This window comes from Dasypus novemcinctus, chromosome X (assembly GCF_030445035.2).
Source record: "Dasypus novemcinctus isolate mDasNov1 chromosome X, mDasNov1.1.hap2, whole genome shotgun sequence".
NCBI classification, from domain to species: Eukaryota; Metazoa; Chordata; class Mammalia; order Cingulata; family Dasypodidae; genus Dasypus; species Dasypus novemcinctus.
Genome location: NC_080704.1, coordinates 77,551,526 through 77,574,769, shown reverse-complemented (window position 1 = coordinate 77,574,769; position 23,244 = coordinate 77,551,526). Strand labels below are relative to the sequence as shown.

Genomic DNA, 23,244 nt, shown 5'->3' with positions numbered 1-23,244 from the left:
GTCCAGGAACCTAAGGAAGGTGAAGATTCCAGAACAGTGTTCAAATCAAAGGTGCCGCCTGCCTCTGGGAGCTTGATCAGTAGTGAACTCATGTGACTATGAGGAGTTTTCACCTGCCCTCTTCCCTCCTTGCTCCTCCCCACACCTACTACCCACTGCAGGGGCAGGCTCTGGTTTACACATTTGCCCAACACATTTGCCCTAATTCCTGGAATTAGGACATCAGGATGGCAAGGTCTGCTACCCACCTTAGTTACCCAAAGACCCAAAGAGGGGAAACACTCCCCATAGGCCACTCAGAGATCATTAGTGGGAAGAATGTTGTGTGGGTTTGTGGAGGAGGGAGCATCTGGGGCTTAAATCTCTACTAAAAATTTTTTTAAAAATTTTAAATTAAATTGTCTTTTTTTTAAAGATACATAGATCACAAAAAAATGTTACATTAAAAAATATAAGAGGTTCTCATATACCCCACACCCCACACCCTCACTCCTCCCACATCAACAACCTCTTTCATCATTGTGGCACATTAATTGCATTAGGTGAATACATTTTGGAGCACTGCTGTACTGCATGGATTAAAGTTTACATTGCAGTTTACGCTGCATTTTACACTCTCCCCCAGTTCATGCAGTGGGTTATGGCAGGATATTTAATGTCCAGCATCTGTCCCTCAATATCATTTAGGACAACTCCAAGTCCCGAAAATGCCCCCACATCTCATCTCTTCTTCCCTCTCCCTGCCCTCAGCAACTACCATGGCCACTTCTCCACATCAATGCCACAGTTTCTTCCATTACTAGTCACAATAGTTCTATAGTAGAATACCAGTAAGTCCACTCTAATCCATATTTTATTCCTTCTTCCTGTGGACCCTGGGTTGGTGATGTCCACTCCACCTCTGTATCAAGAGGGGACTTAGATTCCACATGGTTGATGGATGCGATTCTATTGAAATTAACCATTGCCCTGAAGCATCCTGGTTTGGTGCTTTAAACTTTAAACTTTAAACTTTCTAGTATAACAGTTTTGAAATAGATACAAAACTAGAGAGTACTACAGATTTTCATTTACCTATCATTCATCTTCAATGACTATAATAATTTTGCCATACTTGTTTCATCTATCTTCCCCCCCCCACCTTGGTTTCTTGGAGTACTTTTAAGCAATTCCAAGGAAGCTTATCATTTCACCCCTAAATACTTTACTATGTATCTACAAAAATATGGATGTTTTCTTACATAATAACAATGCCACTATCATTCTTAACAAATTTAATAATTTCCTCATACCATCTAATACCCAGTCCATATTAAAATGCCTTTTTTATATCCAAACAAATTTCACTGATTATATTTGAATGTTATATCTCTTAAGTCTCTCTCTCCTTAATTTTTCATTTTTATGATGTAATGGATTATAATGTAATCCATTTTATGATGTAATGGATTATAATGAGACAAACATCTTGTAACCACCACTAGGTTAAGAATTATAACTTTTCCACTGACCCCAGAAGTTTCTCCAAGTGCCTTGTTCGATCACAACCCTCTTCCTTCTCCAAAAGTGGGGTAACCATTATCCTGACATTTAGGGTAATCTCTTCCTTTCATTTCTTTATGGTTTTGTTACCCAAATGTATTTCCCTAATGTCTTGCCCATTTAAAAGAGGTGATATGTCCTTTACATTTCTTTTTTTAACTTTTTATTTTGGAAAAAAATTAAAATATACACAAGAATTGCAAAAAGTAGCAGAGTTCCCCATAACCTTTGTCCAGTTTCCCCTTACCTTACATTATATATTTATCATAACTAAGGAAAGAACATTGGTACATTATTGTTAACTACGACTTTTTTTTGGATCGCACCAGTTTTTCTCAATCAAGCCTGTTTTCTGTTCTAGGATACCACTGGTATCTTACATTGAGTTTAGTCATCATGTCTCCATAGTCTTCTCTGGTCTCATGATAGTTTCTTGGTCTTTCCTTGTCATTCATGGCCATAGCACTTTTGATGAGTTACAGTCTGTTTGAATCTACAGGTTCCTTCCTCTTCTTAAGATTTATCCATTGAAGAACCCATAGCATTTGACCTGTAGATTTCTCACAGTCTGGATTTTGCTAATTGCATACTCATCGTGCAGGTCAGCATGTTCCTCTGTATTTTCTACAGATTGGCAGCTGGATTCAAAGACTGGATCAGACTCAGGTTTGACTCCTTCAGCAAGATCTTAATTCACGTTTTAATTTTTATTTATTTATTTATTTATAAATCTCTCCCCTTCCACCCCCCCCGCCCCCGTTGTCTGTTCTCTGTATCTATTTGCTGCATGTTCTTTGTCCGCTTCTGTTGTTGTCAGTGGCATGGGAATCTGTGTTTCTTTTTGTTGCATCATCTTGTTGTGTCAGCTCTCCGTGTGTGCGGTGCCATTCCTGGGCAGGCTGCACTTTCTTTCGCACTGGGCGGCTCTCCTTATGGGGCGCACTCCATGCACGTGGGGCTCCCCTATGTGGGGGACACCCCTGCATGGCAGGGCACTCCTTGCGCACATCAGCACTGCGCATGGGCCAGCTCCACATGGGTCAAGGAGGCCCAGGGTTTGGACCGTGGACCTCCCATGTGGTAGATGGATGCCCTAACCATTGGGCCAAGTCCACTTCCCTTAATTCACTTTTAATATATTAGACCCTCCTTTCTACCCTCTTTTCTTTCCCCCATGCCTTTGACTTGTTGTACCCTTGGAGTAAGCCAATCTCCCAGGCCTCAGCCTCGACTTCCATCAGAAGGGAAAGGAATGTGGAGTTTGGTTCCTAGGCAAGTCCCAAATACAGGCAAAAGTGTGTGTGTGTGTGTGCGCGTGTGTGTGTGTAAAGCCTCATTCCTCTCTCTGTCTCCCATCTCTTATCTGGTTTTAAGTTTATGGCCATTAAAGCAAATTTATGCTTTTTTTTCTGGCTTTTCCTACCAGAAAACTATATTCTTCTAAAGGGACTATGTCTTATTTACCAGAGAATTTGCAGCTAATGCCTGGAAAGTATTAGATAAACTGTGTTAAATGAATGACTAGTAAGTGAATGTCTTGGTTTGAGATCTGTGATCAGAATGGTGTCTTACATGTGATGAGATCACTGGAGTCCTATGGAAGAGTGTGTACTGGGGACTTGAGTGGGAACAAGAGGATGTTCAGATAGAAAACAAGGAAAACATTATAAAAGGAAAGAAGAAAGAGTGAGAGAAAGTAAGGCTGGTGCTGACTTTCAATTGGACAGAAGAGAAAGGCCCACATACTTTGCCTCTCCCACTCAGAGGGTTCCCCCACTCCATGACTTCCTGTGGGCACTGGAGCAAATGTCAGCACACAAGTATTGCAGCACTGCCCTATCTATGTGTTGACAGATACCTGTGGTTCAAGGTGAGGCCTAGTCCCCAGTAATACAAGGGATATTAGCACTCTGTCTTTCCAGAATAGAATTTTCTGGGCCTAAATCAACTCTCTCTCCATATTATCTCTCATCCTTGTAAATCATCTTCTCTGGGAAGCAAGCCTCCTGAGTTAACATTTAGTAATGTGTGCAGTTTTAGGTCCTACCTCTATTTTCTTGTGATGCCCCCCACAAAAAAAACGGAGCTAAGTTGTTGAGAAGACACTCAGCTAAAAAGAGATGATCAGTCTTTCTGTATTCTTTTTCCTTTTAGCAGCAGATCCCAGACCTTGCTTTAATATTTTAATGTTTAAATGTCATAGACCACCATATGAGTCAGTTTCAATACACATTTATTTAATAAACTAAAGCACTATGAGTATACATCTTGGGAGAATTTAAATACATTTGGGAAAAAATATATGCAAGGCATATTATTTATTCATTCTAGACAGTGATTGGGTAATATAGGGATTTCTAGAACCTTGTAATAATTAAGTTACTTCCCCATTCTCCAGTGGTTTGCTGCCGACCAGTTAGGAAGAATGACTTGTTTGTTTTTTTCAAAACAGAAATTGATTTGTTGTTTTTTCCTGACTATAGAAAGAACCCATGTGAATCATAAAAATTTCAGACTACTCAGGAAAGTATAAGGAGGAAAAAAAGTCACCTATAATCTCACTACTCAGAAATAACCACTGTTAATGATCAATATCCTGGTATCTCTCTTTCTAGGCTTTTTTTTTCTTCCTTTATTTATTTTTTTTCAAATTCTACTCAATTTATTCATTTTTAAAAAATATATTACATTAAAAAATATGAGGTCCCCATTCGCCCCCACCGCCCCCACCCCACCATTCCCCCCCCAATAACACTCTCCCCCATCATCATGTCACATCCATTGCGTCTGGTGAGTACATCTCCGGGCATCGCTGCACCCCATGTCCCGTGTTCCACACCATAGCCCACACTTTCCCACGTTCCATCCAGTGGGCCATGGGAGAACATACAACATCTGGCAATTGTCCCTGGGGCACCATCCAGGACAACTCCAAGTCCTGAAAATGCCTCCACATCTCATCTCTTCCTCCCATTCCCCGCACCCAGCAGCCACCATGGCCACTTTTTCCACACCAATGCCACATTTTCTCAATTATTAACCACAATAGTTCATGAATAGAATATCATTAAGTCCACTCTAATCCTTACTGTATTCCTCCTTCCTGTGGACCTTGACTTGGTTGTGTCCATTCCACATCTATGCCAAGAGGGGGCTTAGATTCCACATGGATACTGGATGCAATCCTCCTGCTTTCAGTTGTAGGCACTCTAGGCTCCATGGTGTGGTGGCTGACATTCTTCAACTCCATGTTAGCCGAGAGGAGTAAGTCCAATAAATCAGAGTGTAGGAGGTGAAGTCTGTTGAGGTCAGGGCCTGGCTATCATATTGTCAGTCCAGAGATTCAAATCCCCTAGATATACCTTAAGCCCCAGCACCAACTACAATTCCAGTAAAGTAGCATGAAAGGCTTGTGAAAAGAGATCCCATCTGAGTCCAGCTCCATCACACAGAAACACCAGCTCCAAAGAAGGGCCAACTGACATGGCTGTGAACCCCATCTGCCATGACCATAGAACCTGTGGGTCTCTTTAGCCCTCAAAAGGACCAATGCCTGGGGTTGTATCTACTTTATCTGTCTCTGAGACTCTGCTCAGGTGTGCACAAGGGCAATCCTTCTGACAACCTCCAGACTCTTTTTTAGAGACTCATAGCCATATAAACTCATTTGTCCTTTCCATTTCCCCCTTAATTTAGGTCAAACAGCATTTTTAACTCCTGTTATTATATGTAGACAGGGATATTCTGCTGGTCCGCGTTGAACCTTTAATTCAAGGTCATTTTCTAGTTGCATCATCAGCTGGTACTTGTTAGTGATCCCTTGGTGCCAGGGAGGCTCATCCCCGGGTGTCATGTCCGACGCTGGGGGGAAGGCATTGCATTTACATGCTGAGTTTGGCTTCGAGACTGGCCACATTTGAGTAACATGGAAGCTGTCAGGAGGGAACTCATTCTAGGCTTTTTCTATACAAATATAGACATAACCACAGTATCACTGTTAAGAGTTCAGACTCTTGAATCAGGCATAGCTAGGTCTGTATTTTAGCTTACTTAAATGGACCTTGGCAAATTACTTAACCTCTTAGTGCTTCAGTGTCCTCATTGGTAAAAAATGATTATAATACTTACCAACATCATAGGATAGCCAGGAGGATAAAACAATTAATGTTGAATAAACATTAGTTATATGTAATTTATTAACCAAAATGGGATCATATTCTATGTACTCTTCTGTAACCTCCTTTTTCACATAACAGTATATCATGGACATTTTTTCACATCAATTTTCTTCTACAACATCATTGTATTTCGTTGTATGTATATACTATCATTCATTTAACTGATCTCCTATTTTGAAGGAAGAGCTAATTTTTAAAATTAGGTCTTCCTAACTTTCTAGGTCTTCAATGGTAGATGAATAGGTCACTAATCAGAAACCCTTGCTTACTCCCTTTTCAGTGCAACTGATCTGTTTCCTCTCCCCTGGGAGACTGAGTGGTGTACAAAGTGGGATGTCTTCTCAAGTCTCCATTACCCTGGGCAGGGCCCACGGACCAGGAAGTCAGGTCAGCAGAGTCAGGCTCTTTCTCCTAGGAGATGACTGAGTCTGAAGAAAGGGCTTGAACCCTTGCTCCCCAAGTAGCAGGATTCATGAAGGTCCCCAAAATCCTACTAGTCCTGGCAGGATTGTTGCTTATTACACCAAAATAATTTGAGGGAACATTCAAAAGGAAGCCAAGTCCAGGGCTGAGGTAAAGCATGAAAAAAAATGGGACTTGTAAATTGTAGACCATCCAGGTCAGCCTGTACCTAGGAAAAACTAGAAAAACAGATCTGTTTTTATCAACATGCTGGTTTCTATGCTTTTTTATTATTTTCTTTTCCTTTTGAAAAAAAGAGTAAACATTCCCTTACCTGAACTAAGGGTGAGAGAGATTTGCGATTTCTCAGGCCAGGGACTTCTTGGGGTGTCCTCCTTACCTTGAATTGTATCAAAGAAACAATAGGTTGAGTGGTGGCCAAAAGAAATTAAGAAACCTGGGAATGTGGAGAACTGGTTGTTAGTAGTACACTAAGTTCCTTTTTTCTTTCTTTCTTAAATCTGACCTCATAGAATTGTAGTAATCATAATCCTTGGTTTACAACACAATCTCATTGTTTCATGCATGGCCCTCTTCTATATCTATTTCTCTGTCTGTCTATCCATCATCTACCTACTTTTCTGTCTATCTACCTATTTGTCAATTTACCCATTTATATTTTCCAGTAGGGATTTCCCTCTTGGGCATTACATATGAGAAATACTCTCTTGCTCCTGCATCACAACTTAGCAGCTTATTTCCTGGCTTTGGCCTTCACATTCTTGTTTAAAGGTCGAAGGTATCTTCCTGATGCTATAGCTTTGGTAATAGCTTTCCCTTATCTTCAGTCTCTGGCCTTGTAAACATTCATAAGAGCAGCATCAAACCCTCAGGTCAGTTTGGTCACAGTAGGTGGGCAGCAACTAGCCAAAATAGGTCACGGGAAAAGCTGGACAGGTGTCAACATTCCCCCAAGCCAATGCCTGGGCATGTGGAGATCTAAATACTAAGCAATAAGTTGAAATTCTAAGAGCCAGGAGGTCAGCAAGGTGGAGAGGTCAAAGCAAAGAATAAATCAAGCTCTGGCATGAGCACCGACACCAGCCTGGCTGCTGTACTCTCTTGTGTCCATGCTGGCCACCAGGCTGCTCTGGCCCACACCAAGCTGCCACCCCCACGACCGCCCCTTCCACCTCTCGACAGTTGGAAATGAAGCTTTTGTCATTTCTGGAAGGAAACTTGCCCAGCAGATCAAGCAGGAAGTGTGGCAGGAGGTTGAAGAGTGGGTAGCATCTGGCAACAAGAGGCCATACCTGAGCGTGGTTGTGGTTGTGGTTGGTGAGAATCCCGCCAGTTACTCCTATGTCCTCAACAAAACCAGGGCAACTGCGGATGTGGGAATCGTCAGTGAAACGATTTTGAAACCAGTTTTGATTCCAAAGGAAGAATTGTTGAATTTAATCAATAAGTTAAATAAAGATGACAATAACAGCCGTCTGGTTCAGCTGCCTCTTCCAGAGCACATTGGTAAGAGAAAGATCTGCAATGCTGATTCTCCAGACAAGGATGTTGATGGCTTTCATGTAATTAACATAGGCCGAATGGGTTTGGATCAGTATTCCATGTTCCAGGCTAGACCATGGGGTGTGTAGGAAATAACTGAACTGGAATGCCAACCCTAGGGAAGAATGTGGTTGTGGCTGGAAGTTCAAAGAATGTTGGAATGCCCATTACAATGTTACTACACACAGATGGGACACACGAGTGGGCATCCTGGAGGTGCTGCCTCTGTTACGATATCTCATTGCTATGCTCTCAAAGAACAGTTGAAGAAACATACAATTCTTGCAGATATTGTGGTATTTGCTGCAGACATGCCATATCTGATCACAGCAGATATGATCAAGGAAGGAGCAGTGATCATTTATGTGGGAATAAATAATAGAGTTGAAGATCCCATAACTGCTAAATTCAAATTGGTCAGAGATGTGGATTTTGAAAGAGACAGGTAGAAAGCCAGTTACCTCACTCTAGTCCCTGGGTTCATCAGTCCCATGACAGTGGGGATGCCAATGAAGAACATTATTATTGCTGCCAAACAAAACAAAACAAAACAAAACAACAACCAAAAAGTGTTGAGGCTTGAAGAGCAGGAAGTTCTGAAATCTAAAGAGCTTGGAGCAGCAACCAATGAACTGTTATCGTCTCTTTTAAGAACAGCCTTCCAAGCCAGCTCAAGAAGCAAAACAGGCCAATAGAAATGCAATATTTTTTCCTTGTTCTTCTGAAACGGTTTAAAATGGTGCTTTGTATTTATTGAAAGTTTAAATGGGTGGGTGTTTGCACACATAGCTCTCACCCAGCACCTCACCCAGGAATACTCCAGTATCCTGCTGGGCCACGATACCCAAGAGAAGCCATTCTCCTAGTGATTAACATGTGGCATTGTCAATTTGCAAATAGCTGTTTCACTTTGGCAAGCTACTTCAGTTGTTAAATTTGCCTTTTCTAGGATTGCATTTCCCAAGTGCTATTCCAATAAGCATTGATACTCAATTCAGGTTCCAAACCTGTTGAGTTCAACTGGTCAACCAAAGGAAAAATGTTGTCAGAGAAAAGGGAACAGTAAGCAGGATAAAATGATAACAACTGAGTAAGAAAAATTACCCAGGTTTACACACATATTCATTGATAGCCAGATGGATCTAAATAAAACAATTGGGTGGGAAAGAAGAAAAACAACATGCTAATAGTAAGCTGCCATTTTTTGGCTTAGTTGCTGGGAAAATGTTTAGAGTTCTATTTATTATCAGCTTCATTTTATGTTTGTCATCATTTAGTGAGATCTCCCCCCTTTTAGTTTCTGGGATTGAAAAGGCTTATTGTTTAAATTAAAACAAAACAAAACAAAACAAAAGGCAAGGTCATTCTAAAAGGTGACACACCAGTGGAAACCACCTAGGTCTAATCCTAGGTCAAAGGTTGTTTGCTTGCTGCCATTTTTTATACTCCCTGCCTAACAAAACATTGGTCTAAGATCTAGCTGGTTATGGGAGAGTCCTGATTAAGGGAGGGGTACCATACTTCTCATACCCCGAGGAAGATCAAAATGGCAAGTGATCTTGATCTCTCTGTCCCAGTGATTGGAACAATCAGATAGAGGCCCTGTCATTTCCTCACCTGCTTTAGCATGCTAGGACAGCCTATCATGCAGTGTCACTGGCCAACCTCTGCTTATGCCCCAAAGAGACCCACCTGCCTCTGGCTACCTGCCTAGTCCTTCTAGGCCTGTTTTTGCATGTTAAATGATTGGATGAATTAATGCCATATGGTATGTGCAGAGATAGCCAAGCTGGGGGTGGCAGGGGTTGAAGATTTGTTTAGTGCAGTGCGACAGCCAAATGGAGTGAAAATCATAATTTGCAAAGAAAGAGCCTGTCAAATCACAGAATATGGCAAGGTCAATGCTAGATGGGAAGCTGCTTCCATTTCCCTAATGTAATTGGACTACAAGTGACTAAGGACTGATTAGTCTGAAAAGGAAGAGTTTATTGGCTACAAACTCTCTGGTGCCTATGCACCCTGAAGGGATTATTTCTAACAGTGCCTTTGTCCACCAGGTAATAGTCATTCATCTTATTCAGTATATCCCTGATACAGTAATTGACCTCTTTGCCCATTGGCCCCTTGATGTTGCTGGAATATCTTAGTTTCCCAACCCTTTCACCTTTGGTGCCAGAAAGACTACAAGAGTCATAAAGAATCATAAAATTCTTCACCTTATGTTCTGGGAGAAGCCAGTTGGTATGGCTTGCCTTTTCCAAAGCCCCACCTTTATCTTACAAAGCATAGTACAGTTACTAACGTTACTATAAGCTGCTTGAGGTTGGTGAAGAGGACTCCCTTTCACTGCAGGATAGTGTAGAATTACATCAGTTTTTATTTTCCTTAACTTGTTCTAAAAACTAAACTTAGTGTATCATTTATTCAGCCTATGGGAATAAGAGAAACATCTGTAATACTCGAAAACCATGACCTGTTTATATGCAGGAGACGGAAATCTAGGAGGGGGTCAGGATCTAGAAGTTAAGCCTGAGGTTGCAAACTCAAATGTCTCTAGGGACCAGAAGTATAATAAATAGGAGAACTAGATTGAGAGTTATACAATAGGGAATGGTCGAGATTGTGGTGAGCCAGAGAAGATATGCTCCTTCTAAAGGCATTCAAATAGAATGTTTCCAACTTTTTATTGTAAAAAAGTCCAACATACAGTGAAGTTAAAATAGCATCACAAACACCTGTATATCATCTACCTCTTAAATTCAATAATTGTTAATATTTTGCATATTTATTTTCTCTATATATACATATGTGTGTGATGTTTTTTCTGAATCATTTAAAATTTAAAGAGCAAAAATAACTGTTGTCTAACCAAAACAAAGCTGCAAGGAGATTTGGTCCAAGGACCACTAATTTGTGACCACAGGGAGAAGGGCTAGTATGTGGGGCACAGATCAAGTGTGGGGTATCAGGAGGGAAGTCCTAGTAGTCGCATCAACACTAGAGAGATTTGACATGTAATAATGGGTGGGAAAGCAGAAACAGGCATGACCTTCCAGCTTCTCCCCAACATCATGTTTCTGAAAAGGGGATACAATCCTTTTCAGATCTGCTAGGTCTTTTCTTTTCTCATTGTGCTTTTATGAAATATATCATACATATAAAAGAGTAAATATAAGGCAAATATACAGTTGAAAGAATAATCCTGGGAACACGTGTGTATCCATCACCCAGCTTAAGAAATAGTATCTTACAGTACCTTTGAAGGCCCCCGCATGCTTCTTTCTGATCATGTTCCCCCTCTCCTCCCCCACCATGGGTAATGGGTAACAACTGTGCTGATGTGTTTGTCTCTCATTCCTTTGCTTTTTAAAAATTTCTTTCCACTTCCCTGCCCCCGCCCCCAGATTGTCTGCTCTCTGAGTCTATTTGCTGTGTGTACTTCTGAATCCGTTTGTATTCTCGTCAATGGCACCCAGAATCTGTGTCTCTTTTTGTTGCATCGTCTTGCTGCATCAGCTCTCTGTGTGTGGCGCCATTCCTGGGCAGGCTGCAATTTCTTTGCACTGGGCGGCTCTCCACATGGGGTACTCTCCTTGCACGTGGGGCTCCCCTACATGGGGAACACCCCTGAGTGGCACGGCACTCCTTGCACACATCAGCACTGCACATAGGCCAGCTCATCATGCGGGTCAGGAGGCCCTGGGTTTGAACCTTGGACCTCCCATGTGGTAGGCAGACGCCCAATCCGTTGGGCCAAATCCGCTTCCCTCCTTTGCTTTTATTTTCTTCTTAAACGAGATATTGTTTAGTTTTGCCTGCTTTTGACATATATATGTATGTGTGTGTGTATTACGTGTTCTTCTGTGACTTGATTTTAATTTTAATGTGGTTGAATATACCAATCCTTTTCTTTTTTTACTTTTTGCACGTTGTTTAAAAAATTCTTGCCCATCCTGTGGTTATGGAGATACATTCCCATATTTTCTTCCAAAAGTTTAAAGTTTGGTTTCCTTTTCAAATTATTTATAACTTTGGGGAGAAGGCAGGGATGCAAAAATATAAGATTTAGTTAATTACAGAAAGCTCGAAAATCTCCACACAATTTGACCTGAGTGCTTATTGGTCTGTAAAAGGGCTGGACTAAGCTTCTGAAGTCTTCAGGCTCCTTCCCCATTTTTTAGTCTCAGGAAGGAGTCTTTTGTCCTAGCCCTCCTTGCCTTGCTGCTTCATGATTTTTCTAGCTGAGACTCCTTGAAGTAAAGTGCAAACAGAACTTGAGTGAAATGTGCCTTATATCTCATTCATTCATTTAACAGATATTTATTGTGTGCCAACTATGTTTCATGACTGTTCTAGAACACTGAACTTAGAACACTTAAAACAGTGAACTAGGCAAAGTCCTTGCCTTCTTGATGCCCACATTTTAGGGAGGTGCTTTAGTTAGCTAAAGGCTGCCAATGCAATATACCAGAAAAGGGTTGGATTTTACAATAGGAATTTATCAGGGTAAAGGCTTACAGTTCCGAGGCTGTGAAAATGTCCAAATCAAGGCATCATCAAGATGCTGTCTTGGGAAGTGGACTTGGCCCAGTGGTTAGGGCATCTGCCTATCACATGGGAGGTCCGCGGTTCAAACCCTGGGCCTCCTTGACCTGTGTGGAGCTGGCCCATGAGTAGTGCTGATGCGTGCAAGGAGTGCCCTGCTACTGCAGGGGTGTCCTCCGCGTAGGGGAGCCCCATGTGCAAGGAGTGCGCCCCATAAGGAGAGCCACCCAGCGTGAAAGAAAGTGCAGCCTGCCCAGGAATGGCGCCGCACACACGGAGAGCTGACACAACAAGATGATGCAACAAAAAGAAACACAGATTCCCGTGCCGCTGACAAAAACAGAAGCGGACAAAGAACACGCAGCAAATAGACACAGAGAATAGACAACTGGGATGGGGGGGAGGGGAGAGATTTAAAAATAAATAAATAAATCTTAAAAAAAAAAAGATGCTGTCTCAATGAATTGCAGCTGAGGGCGATCAGGCACATGGCAGGGCATGACGGTGGCTCACTCATCTTTCCTTCTTCTCTGGGCCTGTCTCTTTCAGCTTCAAGCTGCTCCATGGACTGTGTTGGGGGCTGTGTTGCTTCAGCTTTGGCTGCTCTGCTGATTCCAGACCCTTGCCTCTCTCTCAGCCTTTCAGGGTTTCTCTGTCTTTCTGCATCTGTAGGCAAGGTAAAAATAGCAGCTCTCTTTCTGCACATTTCTTCCCTTTATAAAGGACTCCAGCAAGAGGGCTGAGACCCACCCTGGGTCACACCTCACTGAAAGTACTCCAGTCAAAGGCCCCCAATTGGATCCAATCCAATCAAAGGGTCTCACACCCACAGGAATGGATTAGCTCCAAGAAAATGATCTTTTCCAGGATTCGCAAAAAAGCTTCAAACTGTCACAGGAGAGATGAAAACAATAAACAAAGAAATAATACAATGCCAAGTGGTGATCCATTTTGTGAAGTAAAATAAATCAGAGTCAGGGAGATGAGGAATGGGTTGCAATTTTAGATAGGTTTGCTCAGGGAAGGTCCCTCTGAATATTCATCTGAAGGGAGCTAAGGAGTAAGTCATGTGGTTATCTATGGGGAGAGCCATTCCAGACAGAGGTAACAGCAGGTGAAAAGGCCCTGAGGCAGGAGCATACTTAACTTGTTCAAGGAACATCAAGTAAGCCTGTGTGGCTGGACTTGAGTGAGCAGCAAGTATAAAAAATAATAGAAGTGGGGGCAGAAAGATGGTGGTGGGGTTAGCCATGGAAAGTCTTTGAGGAAATAAGTTATCTTGGGTCACCAATGACTTCTTGTTGGGTAGAAGCAAGGCCTAGAACTGGATTCCTATTTTGGTCCCCTGGTCTTTGGTTTCTCTTGATTCCCAGTCATGATAATTACAGCATGTTAGAGCTAGAATATTTGCATTAGTTAGGATGTAGGGTCACTGCATATGACAGAGATCCAAAATAAATTGTGGCTTAAGTGAGATAAAGATTTATTTCTCTCTAGTAAATGTCCAAGCTGCCTTGACAGCTTTGCTTAGTGAGGCAGCCAGGAGCCCAGGCCCCTCCATCCCTAGGGTGTTGTCCTCATTTGTGTGTTCTCTAAGATGGCTCATCTCCATGTTTTCCTAGACAAGAGTAGTAGCCTCTTAACAGTCTCCCTGCTTCCATACTTGCCTATTTCAAATTTGCTTTCTACAAGACAGCTAGAGAAATGCTTAACTATAAGTCAGATTTTGCCACCCCCCCTACTCAAACCTCCCAAATGGTGAGGAAGATCCCTAGACAATGATAAGGGGAGATTTCCAGAATATACTTCAGTGAAAAAAGAAAGGTGCAGAATAGCATATACAGAAATGCCACCTTTTGTATAAGAAGAGGGGAATACAAATATACATGAACTTCTATTTACAAAAAGAACTCTGAAAGGGAAAAAACAAAATTAATAAAAGTGTTTACCTATGGGAAAAGAAAGGAATAGGGTAGAATTGGAAGTGAGACTTATCTGAATATACTGCATCATATATGAGCTAATTAGCATAGAGGGGATGATAGAAATAGAAAAAAGAGAATTGTACAACCTCTGGTGAAATACTTCAGTCAGGCGATGATGAGTGTTGGGTGCTAAAGCCATGAAGTGAAAAGTTGATGTGGAATGTTATGATACCTGTATTATATTCCATCATGTGTATACACCACAGTTTGGGCCACCTGAACTTCCTGATCATTCTCAGAATCACTAACAGTCGGACAACATCAATGTTAAATACCTGCCAATGTAATGCAATACGGAATACACAGCACCACCTATAAAGTATTCTTGGCCTCCAAAGTTGAAACTGAGTCTAAACAAGCCTCTTGTTAGCTTCTGGGTTCATAAGAAATTGGAAGAATAAAGGAACAAGTTACCAAGAGGAGGAAAACACATGACAAATTTAGAATATGGGACTTTCTATAGGACAATTACCTAGTTTCATCAAGAAGACAATGGCAGAGGTTCTGATGGGAGGGAAAGGGAAGAATAAGTGTAACCCAGGGCATTTTTGAGATATTGGAATTATCCTGCATGATAATGCAATGATGGATACAGTCCATTATACATTTTGTCAAAACCTATAAAATTGTACAGTGCAAAGTGTAAACCATAATGTAAACTATAGATCATGGTTAGTAGCAATGCTTCAATATTTGTTCATCAATTGTAACAAATATACCACACTAATGAAGATGTTAATGGCGGAAAGTGTGAGAGGAGGAGAGAGTAGGGTATATGGGAATCCTCTATATTTTTCACGTAACTTTTATGTAACCTAAAACTTCTCTAGAAATAAGTGGTATACTACTAGGTACATACCCAGAAGAACTGAGAGCAATGACACAAACAGACATTTGCACACTGATTTTCATAATGGTGTTACTCATGATAGCCAAAAGTTGGAAACAACCCAGGTGTCCATCAACTGATAAAATTTAAAAACAAATTGTGGTGTATTCACATAATGGAATATTAGTCAGCTGTAAGAAGAAATGAAGTAATGAAGCTTATGACAACATGGATGAACCTGGAGGACATTATGTTGAGTGAAGCAAGCCAGACACAAAAGGACAAATATTGTATGATTGCATTACTATGGACCAAATATGTTGTGTAACATATTGCATGATTCAAAAACACTTATATATATCCAGTACATTTGAGAAATGTTTTTATTCAACTGTGTTTTCTTTTGAGTTTTTAATTGTTTATATTTTCAATTACTAAATGTACAAAATAAAGTTTTAAAAAAAGTCAATGGTATGAAGAGTGGAGCAGGAGAGAGGGAGGATTGCTCTAGATTAAAATAATTTATGAGATGTCTTAAAACAACTGTTTAAAAAAAACATTTTAAGGCAATGAGAGAAATTTAACTATGGACTGAGTACTAGATGACACCAAGGAATTATTGTTAATTTCGTTGGGGGTGATAATGGTTGTATTGTTACATGAGAAAATGGCCATGTGTTGTTTTTTTTATGTGATATATCTAAGGGTGAAATTTTCTTTAAAATACTTAAGCCAGAAAGGAGAAAAGAAAAGATGGAATAGATGAAGCAAGTGGAAATATCTTGATAATTGTAGAATTGTGGTGAGTTAATGGAGGTTCATTACACTATTCCTTCTACTTTTGTATATGTTTGGATTTTTTCATAATAAAATATTTTAAAACTCATCTCACCTAGAATAAAATCCAAAGTCAGCCCTTTAGTTGATGAGGTCCTATTTGATCAAGTTTCCATCTACTTCTCTCACTTCATCTTCTACTCTCCCCCTTGCTCATTCCATTCCAACAAGTTACCATGCCATCTTGCTGTTCCCTGAACATCCAAGTAGATATCCCCTTAGGGCTTTTGTAATTGTGGCTCTCTCTACTTGGATTGTTCTTCCCCAGATATTGACATGGCTGACCCCCTGACTTCGAGTCTCTTTTCAAACAACACTTTGCTGAGGGAAGGCCTCCCTCTCCAAGCTAGCTGAAATATGACTCTCCATCACACACTGAGCCCTTATTGGCTTGATTTTACTTCATGGAACTTTTTGTCTGCCACTACCAACTAGAATATAAACTCAGTGAGGGCGGGGATTTTGTTTTATTCAGTGCTGTGACACCAGTATCCAGAAGAATGTCAGACATGTACTAGGGCCTCCATGAACAGTTGTCAAAATAATGAAAGAATAGTGTAGTGAGAGCTTGAAAACACTGAGTGAGGTGGTTCAGACAGCAATTTAAGCTGACACATTTGCTGAACTGCTAGTCCTCCAGGAACAATGTGTTTGTGGAACTGTCATGGCCTGTATATGTCATATGGTGTGAGAGATCTTGGGGATAAAGAGTGAGGTATCTTCCAGATTATGCTTGTCTTCAGGGAGGATTTGTTTGCACAGATGCTTTTGGACTATGTTACCTGGCTTGCCTCCAGGGAGTTGCGTTTGTAAAGAGGGTGGAGTCCCCCAGAGTGACTGCTTGTTTTCTGACTCACCAGTTTCCTGAGCACTGTTTTTTTCCAGTTATGAGGACTGTGATGGTTTGTGTTGGGGAGCCCACAAAGGATTGGTTCCCCGTGATATCCTTGGACCTAGAAGCAGCAGTTGAGTCAGATGGTCTCTTCTCTCCCTCCAACAAGGAGTATCGCCAATTTTTTTCCCTCCAACTTCTCCACTGTTCCTCTTGTTACTCTATGGTTAGGCAGTCACAGGATAGGAGTGAACTTGGACCTGTGGCACTCGAGGGAAGCCTGTTTAGGGGTGCCTGGCCAGTTAGCCCATATAAGCCTTTTTAGCTCAACAAATTCTGAGGGACCTGGCCTGATTTTGCTGCCCACTTGGGTAATAGTGTTGTGTTATTGAGTTGGAATCTTGCTTTAGCTTAGACAGCCCAAGGGCTAAGGAAAAGACCTTATAGGGCCTGATGAGGGTCCCTCTGTTTTAATCCTGGCAGAAGAGGCCATAAGTGAACTGCAGGCAGAGGTATTCTAAACTCTGATCTCATTTTCTGAGGCTCCCTACATTTGCTTCTACTATTTTTTATGGTTTTATGATTTAAATGAAACTCTTTCATGTAACTGGAATATATTTAGGTATATGGTATGAGATGACGTAACTTTTCTCCCCAAATATCTAGCTTATTTCCCCTTAACACCATTTATTAAATAATCCACTCCTTCCCTGTTTACTTGTGAGGCTTTCCTTATCCTGTATTCAGTTTTCATATATATTAGGATCTGTTTCTGGGCTTTCTGTTCTGTTTCATTGACCTATATATCTATTTTTGTACCAGAACTACTTTATTTTAATATTTTAATATTTGCATTGTGTTTAAGATCGGGTTGTGCTAGTTCCTCCTCATGACTCTCAGGTTTCAAATATTTCCTGTTTACTTTTGACTGTTCATTCTTTCAGGTGAATTTTAGAATAACTTTATCAAGTTCCAAACAAAATCTTATTAGGATTTTAATTGGAAGTGCATTAAACATTCAATTTAATTTGGATATAATTAATATTTTCAGAAATCTATTTTCTCATCCAGGAACATGGTATATCTCTCCATTTATTCATACATTCTTTTATATATCTCAATCTCAATAAATTTCTGTAGCTCTCTTCTCCACTACATTTTCTAATTGGTTATTATTGGCATATAGGAAAAATTGATTTTTGTATATATTATCTTGTATTAGTCACTTTACTGAGCTGTCTTATCAATTCTAACAACTTTTCAGCTTATTCTCTTGAGTTTTAAAAGTAAACAGTGGTATTGTTTGCAAATAACTTATAGCCTATTTGTTCCAGGATGGAGTTCAGGCATTAAGCTGTCATAAGGTAAACTCTTATATCCTATTGGTGCAATATAATACATTGTAATTTGTTCCTGAAGACTCATTACACGCTGTAAAAATACCAAAACTGATAATGAGACAAATGAAAAGAACATCCAAATACATGCTTTAAAAAACCCCTTACAAACTATGTAAAACTAAATAGAAATGCAATATCATAAATGCTTCTTGTAGGGGGTTGTTTTCCCTCACAGTCTGTATTGTCTAAGATGTATCAGAATGGCTAAAATAAAATTTTTAAAAAGTGACAATGCCGAATACTGGCAAGGGTGCAGACACACTGAATCATTCAGACATTGCTGGTGGAAATGTAAAATAGTACAGCCAATCTGGAAACAGTTTGGCAGTTTCTTATAAACCTAAACTTGTAATTACCATATGGCCCAGCGATTGCACTTTTGGGTAAGAGTAATGAATATTTATGTTGGCACAGAAAACTGTACACAAATGTTTATAGCAGTTTTACTTGTAATAGCCAAAAGATGGAAACAACCTAGATGTCCTTCCATGGGCGAATGGTTAAACAAACTGTGGTATAGCCATACCATGGACTACTACTTAGCAATAAACAGGAATGAACTATTCATAATAACAATATGGATGGATCACAAGGACATCATTATTAGTGAAAAAAATCCAATTTCAAAAGTCTATATACTGTATGATTCTACATATATTACATCCTTGAAATGACAGAACTACAGAGATAGAGAGCAGATCAGTGATTACCAGGGGACAGAGATAAGGTGAAGCATGTGACTATACAGAGGTATAGTATGAGGGAGACCCTCATTAGTAATGAAACAATATTATATCATGACAGTGTGGTGGCTACACAAACCTATGCAGGATTGAAAATAAGAGTTGAAAAATTTCCAACCCTTATGAAAGACAAGAATATCAATATTCGAAAAGGATAATGTACCCCACACAGAATAAATCCAAATAGACCTACTCCTAGACATCTACTTTGTGCAGAATGTCAAATGCCAAAGATAAAGAGAGGATTCTTAGAGCACCAAGAGAAAGGCAATGCATCACGTATACAGGAATCTCAATAAGGGTAAGTGGCAATCTCTCATCAGAAACAAAGAAGGTGAGAAGGCAGTAGTATGATATACATAAGGTATTGAAAGAGAAAAACTGCCAGCTAAGAATTCTTTATCTGGCAAAACTATCCTTTAGAAATGAAGGTGAATTTAAAGTCTTCACAGACATGCAAAAACTGAGAGAGTGTCACCAAGGGACTGGATCTACAAGAGATATTAAAGGTTGTATTACAGCCTGAAAGGAAAAGACAAGAATGAGATGCTTCGAGAAGATGGCGGAAATAAAGATCATAAGTAAGAGAAACTGTGGGGAGCCCTGCAAAGCAGGGTCCCTGGAAGCCTGCAAAGCAGGCTCCAAGATTCACAGGAAGATTGTAGATAAGAAGGAAATGTCCCTGGGCAAGGTTATGTGCTGAAGAAAATATGCTGAGTATGGATAAGAATTCTAAGAAAATTGTGTTATCAGAGATTTAATGAAAACAAATAGTAACTTTTGTATTTTTAGTGACCTAGAAACAAGAACTTCCCTTGAGAACCACTGAATGTGCTGTTTGCACTTGTGGTATAAAATAAAGTGCAGTGATCAAGCTGGGTGCCTGAGGTAACTGCAAGCTACTCATGGTCCACCTGACCCCTGCAATCTATGTGTCTTTCTTTTCTTTTTTTTTTAAATTTTTTTAATTGACTTTGTAATAATATTACATTAAAAATATATATATATGAGGTCCCATTGAACCCTACCACCCCCACCCCACCTCTCCCCCCCCCAGCAACACTCCTTCCCATCATCATGACACATCCATTGCATTTGGCAAGTACATCTTTGGGCACCTACACACACCCCTTCTCAGGACCTGTTCAGCCCTGCAGGTCAAGGCAAGAAACTGAAAGGGTTAAAAGACAGACAATAGTAAGATATGACAACAGAAAGCCAAGGGATAAAATGGATGAAGTAAGTAATGCCTTTACAGCAGTAACACTGAATGTTAATGGATTGAACTCCCCAAACAAAAGAAATAGATTAGGAGTGGGTGTGGCTCAGTGGCTGAGCACCTGCTTCCCATGTATGAGGTCCCAGTTTCAATCCCTGGTACCTCCTAAATGAACGAGCGAGCGAGCAAACAAACAAAAAACATAGACTGATAGAATAGATTAAAAAACTTGAGCCATCTATTTGTTGTCTACAAGAGACTCACCTTAGATGCAAGGACACAATCAGGCTGAAAGTGAAGGGTTGGAAAAAGATATTCCATACAAATAGTAATAAAAAAAGAGCAGGAGTAGTGATATTAATATCAGATGAGATACATTTTAAATGCAAAACTGTTATAAGAGATGAAGAAGTTCACTATATTTATTAATAAAAGGGACAATTTACTAAGAAGAAATAGCATTAATAGATATTTATGCACCTAACTTAAGTGCCCCAATGTACATGAAATACAGAGTGGCAAAACTGAAGGGAAAAACAGGCATCTCTACAATAATAGCTGAGACATCAACACACTATTCTCAGCATCGGATCTGGATGGAGGATAAATAAGGAAACTGAGACCTTGACTAATATGATAAATGAACTAGACCTAACAGACATTTATAGAGTATTACACCTCAAAGTAGCAAGATACATATTCTTCTCAAGTGTGCATGGATCTTTCTCCAGGATAGACCCATATGTTGGAAATAAATCAGATCTCAATAAATTTTATTTTATTTATTTTTTTAATTATTTATTTTTAAAAATTACATTAAAAAAATATGAGGTCCCATTGAACCCCACCGCCCCCACCCCCCGCTCCCCCCACAGCAACACTCTCCCATCATCGTGACACATCCATTGCACCTGGTAAGTACATCTCTGAGCATCACTGCACCCCATAGTCAATGGTCCACATCATAGCCCACACTCTCCCATGTTCCCTCCAGTGGGCCCTGGGGGGATCTACAATGTCCCGTAATTGTCCGTGAAGCACCACCCAGGACATCTCCTCGTCCCGAAAACGCCTCCACATCTCATCTCTTCCTCCCATTCCCCAAACCCAGCAGCCACCATGGCTACCCTTCCCACACCCATTCCACATTTTCTCTGTGGACATTGGATTGGTTGTGTCCATTGCACATCTATGTCAAGTGGGGGCTTAGATTCCACATGGATACTGGATGCACTCCTCCTGCTTTCAGTTGTAGACACTCTAGGCTCCATGGTGTGGTGGCTGACCTTCTTCAACTCCATGTTAGCTGAGTGGGGTAAGTCCAATAAATCAAAGTGTAGGAGCTGAAGTCTGTTGAGGCTCTGGGCCTGGGTGTCATATTATCAGTCCAGAGATTCAAATCCCCTAAATATATCTAAAACCCCAGCACCAACTACAATTCCAATAAAGTAGCATGCAAGTCTTGTGAAAAGAGATCCCCTCTGAGTCCAATTCCATCATGCAGAAACACCAGCTCCAAAGAAGGGCCATCTGCCATGGCAGTGAACCCCATCTGCCATGACCATAGAACCCGTGGGTCTCTTTTCAATAAATTTTAAAACACTGAAATTATACAAAGCACTTTCTCTGATCATAATGGAATAAAGTTGGAAATCTAATTTTAATTAATAACAGGTAGAAAAAGGGAAAATTCACAAATACATGGAGATTAAATGATATACTCTTTTTTTTTTTAACAGTTAAAGGTTTCGTTTTAAAAAGAAAAAACCAACACCTCAAGCTAGTGTTCATGTTAGAGGTGACAGTGTTACTTCAGTTTCTAACATCAAATAAAACTGACTTTCCTTGAGACTGATCTCTTAGAGTTTGCTCCACTGCTACAGTGGAGTGACATGAATTCTGTTCTTAGTTCCTCTGGATTCTCAAAGCAGTAATAAGACAAGTCTCAGAATCATCATGAGGCTTAAACCTGCAACCAGTCCAGATGGCATTATTTTCTTGGACCTCTAAACCTCACACCCACGATGGTGGTCAGAGCTACAAAAATTGAGTTTTATATCTCATTTGTCATTAGGGACACTGTAAGCTCCATAACCAGCCAAAAACCCAACAAAAAGACGAGCAATCAAAGATAGAATATCACCTCTCCATTTATATCCCCCAATGCTTCCAAATGTCACAAGGGCTGCATATTCAAAACCAAGCAGGTCCATTGGCAAGGTTCCAATTTGTGTGGAAGGGTCTGAGGGGAGGAAGTCGGGGGTAGAGAAGGGGACGATGGCACCAAAAAGGAGGCAAGAGTGAAAATTCCTCAGCCCCTGGAGCCCGGAAGCTGTACCCTTTGCTCCTGTTTTTCGACTCTGAGTTTAATCCTCTAAACAGTATACTCATAACCAGTGGGTCAAAGAAGAAATTGCAAGAGAAATAAGTAAATACCTTAAGATGCATGAGAATGAGAACATATCAAAGCTTGTGGGATACAGCAAAGGTAGTACTGAAAGAGAAATATATAGCCCTAAATGCTTACATTAAAAAAGAAGAGCTAGGATAGCCGCCCAGCGCGAAAGAAAGTGCAGCCTGCCCAGGAATGGCGCTGCCCACACGGAGAGCTGACACAAGATGACACAACAAAAAGAGACACAGATTCCCATGCCGCTGACAACAAAAAAGAAGAGCTAAAATTAAAGACCTAACTGCACTCCTGGAGGGACTAGAAAAAGAACAGCAAAGCAAGCAAAAGGAAAGAAATAATGAAGATTAGAACAGAAATAAATGAAATGGAGAATAAAAAGTAATACAGAGAATCAACATAACTAAAAGTTGGTTCTTCAAGAAAATCAACAAAATCAATAAACCCTTAGCTAGATTAACAAAGAAAAAAAGAGAGGAAATGCAAATAAATAAAATCAGAAATGAGAAAGGAGAGATTGCCACTGACCCAGCAAAATCAAAGAGAATATAAGAGGATACTATGAACAACTGTATACCAACAGACTAGACAACATTGATGAAATGGACAAATTCCTAGAAACACACAAACAACCCACACTGACTCTAGAAGAAATGTAAGACCTCAACAAACCAATCACAAGTAAAGAAATTGAAACAGTCATCAAAAACCTCCCCAAAATGGAAGTCCAGGACCAGATGGTTTCACAGGTGAATTCAA

The 23,244-nt window shown here is 40.3% G+C and overlaps 1 pseudogene; it reads left to right on the top strand.

Annotated features, from left to right (window-relative positions):
- Window positions 1-3,059: 3,059 nt before the first annotated feature.
- Window positions 3,060-8,380, top strand: LOC101429601 (bifunctional methylenetetrahydrofolate dehydrogenase/cyclohydrolase, mitochondrial pseudogene; annotated as a pseudogene).
- The last annotated feature ends 14,864 nt before the right edge of the window (window positions 8,381-23,244 follow it).